This window comes from Chinchilla lanigera, unplaced genomic scaffold, assembly GCF_000276665.1.
Source record: "Chinchilla lanigera isolate Chin_1 unplaced genomic scaffold, ChiLan1.0 scaffold00046, whole genome shotgun sequence".
Lineage (NCBI taxonomy): Eukaryota > Metazoa > Chordata > Mammalia > Rodentia > Chinchillidae > Chinchilla > Chinchilla lanigera.
This window is the reverse complement of record NW_004955447.1, coordinates 6,816,339-6,832,278: the sequence shown is the minus strand read 5'-3', so window position 1 is coordinate 6,832,278 and position 15,940 is coordinate 6,816,339.

Below are 15,940 nucleotides of genomic sequence, written 5' to 3'. Positions count from 1 at the left end.
TGCTCCACTCCCTCAACTGACTTTAAGCAATGCAAATGAGTGTAGTGGAAGCTCTGTTGTGTAGCCTTCGAAACTGTGTGATAAGTCAGTGATGCTCCTCCTACAGCTCCTTATTACAAAGCATGAGCTAGAAAGAGGTTCAGTCCCATCCCACAGCTTGGCCTCTCTTTGCCTGTCTTTGATTATTTGATCAATCTTACATTCTTGTCTGGTGGACTGAGCACCTTTTTTGAAGATAACAGTATGCAATGTAGCAACCATTGTAAATTCCTATCATTTTGTTTTGAGGTCATGTATTATTTTTGTTGTTTTTGTGTTGTTTTGATTTTGTCTTCATTGTTGTTGTTTGGTTAGTTTTTTTCAATCTTTAAAATAAAAAAAAAAAGAAAGAGACTGTGACCTCCCAAGGCAGAAAGCCCAGACATTAGAGTTGAAGCAACTGGCCAAAACAACAAGACACTTCCTCAAACTGTGTCATGCAGATCTCTCCAAACTCAGAGGCTGCCTGTTACGGGAATCCTGTACTCTTTTGCATACCTCTCTGCATATTGCAGAGAGGTCATTGTGCCTTCTACCTAGCACAGCTCATAGCACAGTGTATTTCCTGCCATCCTCACAGTCATTCAACCCGGCCACTCCTCTCCTCAGGAATTAATAAAACCCGGCTCTATCCCTGGGTTGGGGCCTCGGTTCCCATTAGTCTTTGCTCCGACCTGACATAGGAGGCCCTTGGCTCCCCACACCTGCAGATATGTCTTTGTCTCTTTATTCTCACCATGGGTTGTACTGGACGTGGTAGATTGGAATTACTTTTAGAATTCCAATAACTTTTCCCTGGGATTAAAAATATAAACTCCTCTGAACAGTGACAAGGTCTGTATGAATCCGGCTTCCTGTAGTATTGATTTTGTAGGAAATAGAAACCAAGAGATTTAAATAGCTATTCATTTCTAATTGAATCATTAAACATGTATTATTTGGGGGGAATATTTATAATTTTTGCCCATTTAACAACTTTGCTATTTGTAAAGTTTTTGAGTTAGAAGAGTTCCTTAAACAGTCTTAATGTTATCCCCTTCTCAGACATGATTTGCAAATGTTTTCTGATACTCTGGGGGTTGTTTTTATACTCTTTTGATTGCTTGCATCCTTAAAAATACAGGTATTTGGAATTTTGATATTATCCAATATATTTCTTTTCTTTGATTGCTTGTGATGATGATATCATATTTAATTTCCAACTCCAATGTAAGGAAATCCCTTTAGTCTTCTCCTAAGCATTTGACAACTGTAGGTTTTGATCCATTACGATTTTTAAATATCTGATATAAGATGAAGGTCCCATTTCATTCACTCTCCTTTTTGGAGGGCGGTCTTGGGAATGAGCCCAGAACCCTGATTTTGGACCTCGTCATGCTTAGCATGTGCTCTATGACTGAGATACAACCGCACTCCCTGGCTTTATTATTTAACAGGAGGAAATCAAGCTTGCTTAACATTATGTGCTAAAAAGTCTGTCCTTTCCAGAATGATTGGCTTTGGTACTCTAGTTGGAATCATTTGACCTTATATGCAAGGGTTTTATTTCTGGTTCACTGTTTTATTCCACTAACTTATATGTCTAAATTTATTACAGGATTTCATCATTTTGTTCAGTGTAGTTTTATGACAAGATTTGAAATTAGAAATTGTGACTACCCCAAAGTTGTTCTTTTTATCTTTTTTTTTTTCTTTTTCTTTTTGGTGATTCAGGAACCTCTGAGATTCCATACAAATTTCAGGATGTATTTTTTTTCTATTTCTTCACAAAACATTACTGGGACTTGAGAAAGATTATGTCAAATCTGTAAGTGGCTGCCAAGGAGTAATTCTCTAGCTCATTATTGCTGAAAGTTTTCCTTGGTGAAGCAAAATAAAAATATTAAACAGCCTTAAAAACATCATTAATATAATCTTTTCTGTATTTTATATTTTTAGTTTGATCCAGATCATCGCAGAACTAAATCTCTAGACTGCATTTAAGGCCTCTCTTTCTTTTCTTTCTCCTTTTCTCCACGTCAAACTGCCACTCCATTTAAAGGTGCTTTTACTCTAGGACATTTTAAGTTTTTTGTTGTTCTTTTGTTGTGGCACCAACTAGAGAGCTTTTTTCTACATCAACTCTCCAAGCTAAAGAAGCATTTGAATATCTTTACAACATCCATTTTTAGTGAAATAAATCTTCATACACACAATGCATCCTGAGAGAAATCTGGTATACAAAATGATCACCAAAGATTATTTTGATAGATTAATCTTAATCCTAAACATCAATAGGTTATTTTATTTTATTTTTTTTTTTGGTTTTTCTCTGGTACCGGGAACCGAACTCACGACCTTGCGCTTGCCAGGCAGGCGCTTTTGCCGCTGAGCTAAACCCCCAGCCCCTTCAATAGGTTATTTACAACGTATATGCAAGTACTCTTAGGCTGTTTGCATCACTTTGTGTCCTTCTTGTACTAATTACATTTTTTTCTTACTTAGAATGTAAAACAAGTCAGAATTTGGTACACGCATGATTAGGATGAGAGGATTTTAAATACTGCAAGATGTAACCAAAATACACAGAAATTCTTTAAATTAAAGAGAAACTACAGTAAAGACACATTTCTATTAAACCCCCTCAACATACTTTTCCTAGCTTCAAACTCCTTCATCCCATCATCCTTGCCACTTTTGCAAAAAGTTGTGGAAGTTCCCTTTTGTGAGTACAAAGTATGATCAAAAATTCAGTGAATGCGGCAATCAAGTATCTTCAAAAAGAAATGTAGGCTCATAAAAAGCACCATGGTGGGCCTCAGCCTCCTGATTCATTGGATCTGGCACCATGTGACTTCTGGGTCCCCCTCAAAGTTAAAATGGCATAGAAGGTAAGTGTCTGGAAAAGATTCAGGACACCGAGGCAGCCACAACAGCACAACTACAGACACTCTCGAAAGAGGACTCTAGAACTGCTTGGGAAAGTAGCAGGAGTGAGAGGATGTGTGTTGGAAGTTAGGGGATGTATTCTGAGATGGATTAATTGCAATGTGCCTCTTACTGTAATGATTTTTTCAGATTTAAACATGTACCACATTTGTAGATGATACTTCATACAATATACAAATATATCTACCTTGATAAGGTTCCTTTAATTGACTTGTTATTTATGTACTCTGAATCTGTAAGAAGTATTTTTGTTCTTTCATTTTGGCATTTTTAAATGGAAAAAACAGCAAAGAAAATAAATGATTTCCTCCTCCTTAAATGCCGTTAAGTGCACAAAACATACTATATAGCATTTTCAAACAACTGAAATCTATTTTCATCTTTGAATTAAAAAATCCTAAACAAGTATAATGAACATGTTAAGTCTACAGTTTTGCAAAATTCCCTACGTGTATACACCAAGTGTCAATCCTCCTGCCTCAGCCTCTGGAGTTGTGGGGTTACAAATGTGTGCCATTACACTTGATTAAAAATTGACTTTTGAATTCAGATTTCTTTTGTGAGACATCTACTGTCATTCTTATTTTCATTGCTGAATGTGTATGTCTTTTTCCATGGACACTTTGGATTTTTTTATCATTGGTTGTAAATAATTTGATTGTGATTGACCTTTGAGTAGATTCATGTAGTTTTGCTGGGTCTTCATTAAACCCCTGCAATTGTAGACTTCTATTTCCAACACAGTTGGGAATTTTATATCCTCTTTAATTTCTTTTTCTCTATTTATATATATGTATATATATAGATAGATAGATAGATACATATATATTTCTATTCATCCTATCTTATTCTTTTGGTAATACTTGAAGTTTCTCCACACACTAATAATCTATTCATTTTTTCTCCAGGACAGTTTTTGAAATTTTCTTTTATGTCTTTTCAAACACTATTTTTTATTTTTTGCCCTAAAAATTATATGTGTTAAATTCTATTGTGTGTGTGTGCATATATGTGTGAATGTGTTTACTTTAAACCGTGCAGTTTGAACTATATAAAATCAAGACTTTTAACATTCCCCTGTCATTTCTTAACATGTTCAGTGTTTCACCCAGGTTCTTGTAATTTGCGATAATATTCTAGCATCTGCATTAATTTTCTACAAATCCTATATTTTGATATTTGTTTGTTGTTGCAATTAATTGATTACTTGGAGTTATTCAATTCTCACTTGCAGATTTGGCAATTTTGATGAAGTATCATCCCTGAAATTCAGTTAGACTAATTTTTACTGCTCCCAAACAACAATTCTATAGAGCTTCCCTGATATCCTGAGAGGTGGCATTTTTCACTCTCCTGAGTGAAATCCAGAGATGTTCCCTAACGCTGTGAGAATTTGGGACACTGGTCCTTCTACTGTCAGCTAATTTCCTTGAATGTGTGTTAAGCAGCGCTATGGTCCCCTTGTATACACACAGACGTGCTCCACGTTTTGTGAGCTTGAAGTCATGGAGCGCAGTAACTCCTCTTTCTGTTCATTGGTTGTCCTGTTCATTCATACCTATGATGAAGTCGAATCCATAACCCAGACAGCGTAGGAAATTAATGATAACCAATAATAAAAGAATAATTATAATAATACACTGTAATAAAAGTTATTTAAAACTTATGAATTATTTATTTTTGAAAATTTCTGTTCCATATTTTCAGACCTCAGTCGACTGAAGGTGAGTAAAACTATGGAAAATGAAATAGCATATAAGCAGAAATCACTGTATTAGCGACGAGCTCAGAGTGAACCTGCTGAGGAGCCCGGGGCTTGTGCTCCACACATCTCCTCCCCTCTCGTCTCCCTCCTCCTCCTCCTCCTCTCACTTTCAAGCCTCCAGCTTTGTGTCTTCAACTCGGGGTGGTTACTAAACTCCTTCTAGGTGCCCTTATTGTACGGCTGCCTTATCAATTGTCCCTGTAGGTTCAAGAGACAGGTTTCCTGATTTTAAATAATAATATACCATCACTGTTTACCTTTTCCAACATTTAAATGTTATGCAAGTTAAAGAAGCCCGTTCCGGGGCTGGGGATTTAGCTCAGCGGCAAAGCGCCTGCCTGGCAAGTGCAAGGTCGTGAGTTCGGTTCCTGGTACCGGAGAAAAACAAAAAAAAACAAAACAAAACAAAAAAAGAAGCCCATTTCCCTTATTTTTTAAATAAATACCTTTTTGTTCTGAAGTTTCAGTGAATGGCGTAATACTCAGCTTCTAGAGAATGGCTCTGCTGTCATCAGCTGAAAGCCCTTTGAACTGACAGTCTTCTGGTCACTCAGTTCTCAGTACTGAAACCAGCGGTAATACCCATGCTTAACGACATGAGAACAAAGAGCAGATTATAATAAGGTTTCCTTTGTATCCTAATTGTAAAGTAGAGGAAAAACGTTGTATTGGCAAGAGATTTAAGGCATGTGTATACTCTCATCTCTTGGAAGCAACACTGGTAGGGGGTGTTGTATTTATGCAAAAAAAATGGTCTTGGATAAAGGGAATTTATTTAAAGATAATTATAAACTTGAAATGGAAATTTTCTCATTTTTACCAATAAGGTTCTTATGAATGAAATATGCTATTGAAATTCAAGCAGCAAGTAGTGATGCTTATGTGGAACTCTTGAATTTCTCAGTGATTTTATATGTATAAATTGCATATTATTTTCATTTTATAAAGCCTTGATATGACATTTATGTTTTCAACCTAGTGCTGCATCTTGCATTATGAGTTGTCACGAGAAGTAATCTATTTTGGATAACTGAGATATATCTTACATAATACAATTCATAATTTTCATATGAGAGCAATTATATGCACAGTGTTTATCAATGTATATTTAATCATTTCATAATACTGTGCTCTTGAATCTCAAAAAGATCGTTCAGTTGTATATGCTGCCATATATACTTAAATGTTGCCAATGCTAAATCTAGCATGTAAGAGGAAATTCAACTCCTGAGCACTGTCACGGGGAGGAAAAATGTGTTCCTGAACAGTGACCATCTGTCAAATGAAACTGTACTAAAGTAGTATGTGGTAGCCACACGATAGGGTCTCATTTACTGAAATTGAACTGGGAATGCGGCATGCATTTCACATAAGGAAGGGCCTCAACTTGACGACAGAAAGACATATAAAAGGAGAAGCTCACTCTGCTTGCTGATACATTACTTACACTGTCCTCATTATCCTATCAAGATATTTAATGAGAAAGGAAAAGGGGCAGAAAATCCTACAAAGGACTTGCCATGTACATGAACACATTTATCTAACTTACATCCATGTTCTGCTGAAATATTTCATATGTGATAAGCTGGACAAAACAGCTGAAAGTCAAGTTCACTATAATACGCACAATAAATTCAGGAAAGTGAGAAATTCTTTGAAACTGATAAGACCACACCAAACTTCCTCTCATTTCAGTGCTGCAATATATGGGCTCATTTTTACCACTTCAGCATTCTCTTCGGCTCTATCAGCTGAATGATTTAGATGAATTCTGCGCCCTCTGTATGCCAAATCTATTTTGGTCTCACTGCTATTTAACATTGGCATCCTGCAGAGAAAGTGTTTGAAGTCTCAATGCTTTTTCTTTTTATATATATAGTGAGAGGTGTTTTGTTTCTCTCCTATCCAAATACAGAGATGCCTTAATCATTTGCACCTTCCTAAATTAGTGTTGCATAAGTGCAGTTATCAAAAATAGGTGTAGGCCAATCCAAGCAGAAATAAATTAAAAACAAATTACTTGATATTACTATCTCGTATAATAGCTCTCAATGCACGCTCTATCTATTTATCATAGAGCTCAGTGTTTTGCTTTATGTATTGGTTCTTATTTAGAATTCATGGCTGTGGCTTTATTGCCAGGAGTTTTATTACAAAGGTGTGAAATATTATTTGATTTCATCCTTTTGACATTAGGTTTTGACACCTGCACCAGCAAAGCCCACACATTACCTGGTGGAATCACTGACATTTCCTTCAACTGTTTCCTTCTTAGGCTTTTGTAGCATCTCCACTTTATTCAGGGTGTTAATTTTGTGCTTACATGTGATAGTCACTCTAAAAGGTATACCCAGGCATGCCTCATACAAAATATGCATTTCTGTTTTTCCTCTACAGTTCAACACTGATTATAAGTGAGTTGTTACCACTCTATGAAACACAGTTTGTTCCTCAGGTAGAATCCAAAAGGGCTGATATAACTTCAACCCACACATGGACCTTTATCTGATATCACCTCTGGCACAATGTGTACAATCTAGGAATGGTTTACAAATGAATAAATTAACAAATAAATGAATAGTACTTCATCATTTGTCTTTACATACCCCAGTGTGAGAACTCTTCTTTAGACCTGCTGCGGAGGGATGACCTTGGCTGTTTCTGCCCTCACTCCTTCAGTTTTCTGTCTCAGGTACCACTCATGTCTGCACGGGACTCTGTGGAAACACTGCACACAAAACAGCACATCCTCACTCACTAAATGTTGGCCCGCAAGTGAGGAGCCCAATGTGCCCTTGTATGCGGGCACAGTCTTTGAAGAACAGGGGGATAATCACCGAAGGAGCTGAATTTTAACCAGACTGATAAGGGCCCCAGTATAGAAATTCTCCCCTTTTCTACATGCCTTATAGAGAGTTGAAAGGCACAATTTTTATATCCAAGAGATGAAACCTACAGTCACCTCAGTGACAGGAGACAGCCTGCTAGTTCACCTTTCCCAGGATCACCTGCTCCTTCTTGCTTTGACTTTCTAATCGTCCCGTCAGAGGGGTGCATGATCTAATAACACGCCGTACAGAAGTCCATGGTGAAGGCTTGGCTCTCGAGGCCTCCAAGGGAGGGGAATCTACCTCAAACCAACCAACAATTTATTTTTTCTTCTTACCTCTCTTGTCTTTCACATCATCACAGAGGCTTATGTATTTCAGATATCTCCCTCATTAAAACAAAAATGGTCATTACTTTCTTCATTCCTTCAACAAATATCCTATATGCCCTTCATTCTACCACATCATAGAAATGCTGAGACCAAAAGGCCGGTCTCATTCCTGAAGTTCACAGATTAGGGAAAAGGGAAAAATAAATACAGTGTCTCAAAAAAGTTAACACATGGCAAGATAGCCTTATTGAGGTATATTACATCTCTAACTAATAGAACAAAGACTAATTTTACATAGAAGAACATGAATTTCATATTATTTTATGGACCAGATTAACATTTTTGGATTCTGTATCCTCAGCATGAGCAACTATTTGTGGGAAGGTTTCTGCCAAGAGGAACATGGGGAAAGAACCTGGGCACGTGGCTGTCTTTCCCCTCGGCTTAACTGCAGTGATGAAGTATTTATGGTATGCATAGTACAAGGCAGTGCTTTCCTGGGAGCAAGCATCCAGTTTCCACTGGGTACTGGTGTGTGCACTGCATGGATGAACATGATACTGACCTCTGCTTTGGGCCTTTGGAATCCTTTTCCCCAGTGAGCATAAAGTGAGAACTTTCCCTTCTTCTGAGAAAGGTCAAGCCTGCTACAGCACACGCCTGTAGTCCCAGCAGTCAGGAAACCCAAGCAGGAGGATCGCCATGAGTTGGAGGCCAGCCTGGGTTACATGGTGAGGTCAACACCCGCCTGAGCTTCATAGCCAGACCCTGTCTCAGAAAACCAAGCTTGTAAAAAAATCTAAACAAAAATTTAAAAAAAAAAAAAAAGCATTTGTGTTATTGAACCGACCTGGGAAAATTACTGCCTCGGGAACAGGAGGTCTGAGAGCCCAGCCTGGGCGACATAGTGACTCAGCAAAGCCATGTCTCAAAATAAAAAATGAAAAAGACAGAAATAACAACAACAACAAAGCTACCTTAGTTAAGCTATTCTATATGTTAAGATCTTTTCCATTTAGGATGACTTATCTGTGTAAAATAATAAAAGTCGCTGCTAGTTTATCTTATCTGTTTGTGAGGGATACCCGGATAAAGTTCAAAGTAGAGGCACACTTAGGAGACCCTTGCTAATATCTCTCAGAGTATAAAGTGGAAACTCCCCGACATTCTCAGTCTACAAAAGCAGTTCCAGTTAATTCCAAACAGTTCCTTCACGAGTCAGAGGTGAGGGTCAGCCTCTGGCTGTTACGGCTACCATCAAAAGATACTATTTGTATGACTTTGGGAACATGGGTCAACTATGTAGTCAGATACACAGAAATGTATAAAGTTTTAAGGGAAACCACTGCTGACATGGGAGTATTACTTAAATTGTAATATTACCCCTGAAATTTCCACTCCAGAATAAATTAGAATGGGAAAGCTACCTTTAAAGTCTTACAAAATCACCAGGGATATAGCTCAGTGGCACAAGCACCTGCCTGGCAAGCGCAAGGTCCTGAGTTTGATTCCCGATACCAAAAAAAAAAAAAAAAAAGTCTTATAAAATCTTACTTATGTAAGTAAGATAAAGTCTTAAATAAAATCTTACTTATGTTAGATCTTACTTATGTAAAAATCTGGTGACTTCTACCAGGGTAAGGATACTTTTCTATTAAGAGTCAGAGAATAAATGTTTTAAATTTTGCCACCTGTACCCAACCCTACTCTTGTTCCACCCTAGGCACAAAGGAGACATGGGTGAGAAAGAGCATGGTTATATTCCAATGGAACATCATTAATGTCCTGTGGATCACACTTTATCACCTTCAATTTATGCCAGAATATAGAATTTGAGAATAAAATTATATCTGCTACTTTGATGGTATAGTATACATATAACTTGAACCCAAGTAACAATGGGCTATGGAGCAACCTTACCTCTGAATACTTGCAGAATTCCTTTTTCAGCTTTGTTAGTTCTTAAACATTGATATTTATAAATCATGATCAAGATTAGGAGGTCTATGAGAATTTCATCCAGTGTGGCTATAACTGGTTGAATACTGAGAAAATTATAGTCCAGCTAAAGCATTCTTATCCATAGACTTTCTGCAACATTTTATGTTGGAGATTTCTAGCTTTCTAAATGTAATCTATTCTCTAGTATACATCTATATATCACAAACTATACTTTAGGAGTTACAATATTGAGATGTGTGCTGTTAAATATATCAAACAGAAAAATTATTTATTCACTAAAGAAGTAATGTGTGTGCAATACAGAAAACTGCCCAGCTTTTGAGTTGGTAGTAATTCTTTCTCAAAGCATTATTTATCCAGTTCCAAGTAGGAAAATAAACCTTCTGTCAAAAGTGATTCTCCTTCTTTCTTTTTTCTTCTTTCCCTCACACCAGTCATTCCTTCCTTTGAGCAGTTTCTTTCCCTTTCCTATCATCTATTGTACACTTTGAGTTTTACCTAGTTTTTCAGGTTCCTACAGTCTTGAGACTCTGTATCACTTTGAATGTTCTTGCTTTGATTTGTTTATGTTAGTGATACTGTTATGCTGCTACTGTTCTATTTGTTTGTTTGTTTCTTATTTACTACTCTCTTTAAAATAAAAAAAAGTGATTCTCACTGTAATATTTTCTTGTTAATATGGTGATTGCAGACTTCATTTAGACATTACATGTGACTGACATTTCTTTTTTTATATAAACATGAAGTTTAATATTTTTGGGGGGCTTTTAGTGTATTTAAATTTGAAAAAATAAAAATGAATTATTATATAGATCATATATATTTGAAAAAATTGTTATATGTCATATATATTGTATATATCATATATTTGAAAAAGAATTATTATATATATCATATATATTTGTGTTTTACTAGAATATTTTACTAAAAACTTTGATTTATACTTTTTATCATTATATTTTTAGTTTTATTTGATAACCTTCTACTCTTGACTTGGGTACAACTGCATTTGGAGAGGGGAGAGAGGCTAGAGATTGAGAGATTCGCCATTAGCAAATGATTTAATCCACATTACCTGCATGATGGACCCTCCCCAATCCCTAACTGGTGGGCTTTGGAGGACCGCTTTAGTGAACTCAAGCATTGTGGAACAGCTCCTCTACTCAGGGCCCAGCGGTATACACTTCTTTGGTTGTTCATTTGTACTTTAGCATACCTTTTATGATAAATTAGTAATAGCAGGTAAAGCGTCTTCCCTGAGTTCTGTGATTTCTCTCAGACCTTTGAATCTGATGAAGAAGTGTGAGATCTCTTCCCAATCAGAAGTGTAAGAATCGTGGAGATGAGGTCTAGGGAGACCTGATGGTGAGTCCAGGTCGTTAGTGTCAGAATTCAAGCGAGTGACTGGGCATCCAGTCTGTGTTTGGAAATGTAGAAGACTGGTTGTTTTGAAAGCTACTCCACGCATTTGGTGTGAGGTTTTCTGTTGGCGGAGAGGTAACATAACACATACACACTCTAGATCTTCCTACCCAGGAAAGAGTTTGGGATTAAAGTTGCTCATATACTTATCCTTTTATTTTTAAAATCTGAATATTGAGGCAGTTTTAGCGATGCTACCTTCTTTTTTTGCAGTAAAATACAAAAAACATAAACTATACCATTTTTAGTTATTCTAGATCAACAATTCAGTGGCATTGATATCTTCATATACATTCATATCTTGTGCAGGTTTTATAACTCTCTGTGGAGAGAATTTTTCCGTCTTTCCAAACTCAATTCTGGGTTCATTACGTAGTAAGTTCCCATTTTCCATTTTTCTCTACTCATCATGCCAACTGTCCTACTTTTGGTCTATAAAAATTTGTCTACTATGATATGTTTGTTCTCATATAAATGGAATCACACAATATTTGTTCTTTTGTGTCCACATTACTTCCCTTACCATTATGTTTTCTAGTGTTCATTCATGTTGTAGTTTATATCAGAATTTGTTTTGTTCCAGGCTAAATATTTTGCCATTTAGTGCGTACACCATACTTGGTTATTGCAAATAATGTTTCTATAAAATCGGAGTAAAACATCCTTGTATATACAGTCTTTCAAACCTATTTTCTTCAGACCAAAAGTGAGAACATGATGATCATCTCTTTCTTAGGACATAAGATGCTGGCAGAGAGGTTTACTTGCCATGTCACATGCAAGAGGTGGTAGGATTGTCATTTTAGTGCACGCTGACCGGCCCAAAACAAAAAGACTTGCAGTGCTGCCGTGATCAGTGAGACAGTTGCACCTGCCCAGGTAAGTCTGTGTGCCTGCGCCACGGCCCCGCCAGCAGCCCTCCTGTTACCGAGTCCACAAACGTGATGGTTTAGAGCTACTGCGAAGCACACATTTGCCTAAAACTCTTATGAGGAAAAGAAGAAAAAAAAGGAGAAAAGAAGGAAAAAGTGGAAACAAAGCTGTTGTAAATAAGAAGGGAAAGAGGTGTTGAGGTTAGGGTAGGTGAACAGGAAAGAATTACATTATATCATATACAGGCTCAAATTACAAATTCCCTGTGATGAAGGTGTTTTTTGTGTATATCTAAAATATACCAATAAAATTAATGAATGAAATGCTTACATTTTTTGGATCAGTTTTGTCTGCTTATATCTGGTAATGTGAACAACTAATTTGAAGATGACAATATGCAATATAACAACCATTGCTGAATTCCTACCATCTTGTTTAGTGAAGCTCTTGTATTATTTCTATTTTTCTATTATTTTTTATTCTCTGTAAAACAAAAAAAGCAAAAAGCTCTCATAGAGAAGACCAATAAGACAAACATTATCTGGACAAGAAAAGAAACCAGGGAGAAAGTGTTAAAAAAAACAGATATTCTTGAAAAATGTGATGGCTCTAAGAGAAAATTCCAACAATCAGAAATTTCTACTAAAAATTAAAATGCTAATAGTACAACTTAATTAAATAGAAGTGGTATAGGATGAAGTAGATCAGTTCACTCAGATAATTTGAATAAGAAGAATAAAATAAAGAGAATATATGGTGAGAAAAGTTAAAAATACTAATGACAGGACCCGTGCACAAAATCTAGCATGTTAACTAACAGAGACCTGGCCAGTTCCCAGCTGCCTGTAAGAGGGGTACAGTGAAAGGATGAAACACAAGGCAGACACAATTAAGTGATGCATAAAAGGGAGGCAGGGAGACCAATCCCTCAGGATGGGCAAAGATCAAGACTCTCCAGCTCACCAGTATTTTGTTAGCCAGTGCATGTAGAGGGATCCTGAGTGATTCCAGGGGCTGCGGGCCAGTAAGAAGAATAAAGCATTTTTGTGAGGTTGAGACGGGGAGCGGTGAGGAAACTGTCATTTCCTCAGGTGCCTTTTTGTCTTCCACAGGTCTTACCTTGCCCTGTGAGCACCTCAGCAGTCGTTAGCCTTAGGGCTGTGAGTGGAGAGGAGCAGGCAGTTTCTGCATTCCAGTCTGGCTCAAAGGGCACCACAAAGGCAGCTTTGGATGTCTTCTAGACTCAGTTTATACTTTGTGGTCCGTGAGTTACTCAGAATTAAAAATAGGGGAGAGAAAAGTATCAAAGAAATAACAAAAATGTTTTGCTCACAGTTCAGGGACATGTGCTTCCATCTTTAAGACTTCATTGCTATCTAGCACAATAAATACAATAAACAAACAATAACAATAATAAGTAACAATGATATAAATAAATAGCATAATACAATCTGAGTGATGTATTGATAAAATATAATTGCTTCCAGAAAAACAATAAAAACCTGAACAACTATAGACTTTGAAAAAGTTAATGTGGAAAAAAAAATTTTTCTAGATCTTTAAGAATAGATAATTCCCAACTATAACTAGGTATCCAGCCATTTTTGTGATAAGAAAAAATAAGATACTGTGAATGTACATGTGTATGAATGCCTAGACATATATACATATAATCTCATTAAATATGCAAATACACACATAGTTATCTGCAGCTTACTCACACTGGCTATAAAGACCACATAGAAGACATGCACCATTAAATGAGGAAGGAATGCAGGAAAGTAAAAGATATAGTACCTAGGAAAAATGCCCCAATATATAAAACTAGGAAACTCAGCCCTATGACTGAGGTAGGGGTAGATCTAGGATGAAATATCAGAAACTAACTGTCTAAGTTCAGAAAGGTAATGGACAAGGTAAAGGCTTTGAGAAAGTTATTTACAAGCATATAAAGAGAATGGATGGTAGAGTTGATGAGTTTAAAGACAAGGCTGTGTGATCACAGTTCTCTTGGAGTATGTAAGATAAAGTGATATTAACATTAATTGGTCACAATTCATAGCTCAAGAGCAAACAAAACAAAACAAAAAGAACAATTGTTCAGGAATGAAAATGTAACTACAGCACACCAAATGGTGAATCCCAGACAACACAATGTGAACTTCTGTTTGTACAACCCCAAAGTATGATCCGCAGAGCAGGAAATTCTGGAGGTTAAGCCTACAGTATGATGAGGATGGTGCCTGAGAATATGCAGCTGCCTGACGGACTTTAAACCCTAAACATTATCCACAACCAAAGCAAAGAGGATATTGGTGTGATTTACACTTAGAAGAGGGAATGAAGTACCAGAATTAAAAAACAAAAACAGCTCAGTGCAAAAGTTTTTGACTAATAAGATTGGGTTTGGGAATCTTGGAAACAGAAAATGTTGTTTCTATTCAAGCCTCAAAGAATTATTTGACAATTGAAAATATGTCCATGATTTGTTTTGATAAGAGTAACAAATTTAATTTGGCATTGAAACTCCATCATATTCTCTTGACTTGCAAAATCTGCAAAGAAGGTTTTCTTTGTTCTACTGTGTTGGCCCACAGTACTATCCCTGGCTTTGTTAATTACTATTTAAATATGCTTTTTAACACTAAATAACATCAGTAGTGGTAGTTGGTCTGGATTTTATAGAAACTGAATCATGTAGTATTATGAATTTAAGTAGTTCACATATTTCCTTGTGCATTATAGTTTTTAAAATAATTTATTTAAAAATATTTCAACAAGCAAAATGTGGTCACTTTGCCTCATTTACTATTATTTCAACACTTAATATTATTTAGCTAATCCTTTCTTCAATTTTTAAAAGAAAAGAAAATTCTAAAATAACAAAAATTGATGTATTTCAGAAGAGAAGTGCTGAATTTCCCAGAGAGACATTTCTTAATGTAGTCACTTTTTACTTTATAACAAACATATTTATTTATGGGGTCCTGCATATTTAAATAGTCTTAATTATTTTCCAGACTATATAAATCTTTTTTACAAGCTGATTCTGTTATACTCCCCCTTCCAAGGTAAGATTTGAAAGAAGGTAAATAGTAAAGGGAAATTGTGTGTGTGCATGTGTGTGTATTTATTTTTTTTTCATTTTCCAAACTTTTGGTACCTAACAATCATAGAGATATTTATAATGCTTGCTATGCAAACCAATATTAAACTAAACCCTTGGGGCCAAAGGATTATTTTTTTAGTGTTCTTTTATTAATATACATTTGAAGCCAGAAACATTACTATCAGTTAAGTTTCACAAACAACATTGTGAAAATGTTGGAAGTAGAACTATTCTTGACTTTCCTACTGAGTGATTAAGATTTCTCACTTTGATTCCTTTGACATGAAGAGGGACATATTATATTTCATCCTCATATTCTTCAAACTGGTCACTACTTCTCTATTGCTCAATTGACAATAGAAAATCTATTTTATATATTTAGTAAACCACATTCAAGCAAAGTATATAATCTTTACAGGGAGAAAGTTGTAGTTATAAATAAACCTTTATTTGTAAGAGTAAGTTTACCAGTGCAACAAAATCTGTATTCTGTCTGTGACGGAGAAGTGTCCTCCTATCAGCCATTCTGGAAGAAAAGGGTGAAGAATCTGAGTATGAGTCAGTAGGTTGTGGTTGCCATGATACATACTCCATAGCTAGGGAAGTCGTTTTTAGGACTAATTTAGTTCTGCATATTTCTCCAGAGACAAACCTTTTTTGACAGGGACCCACCATAGCAAGG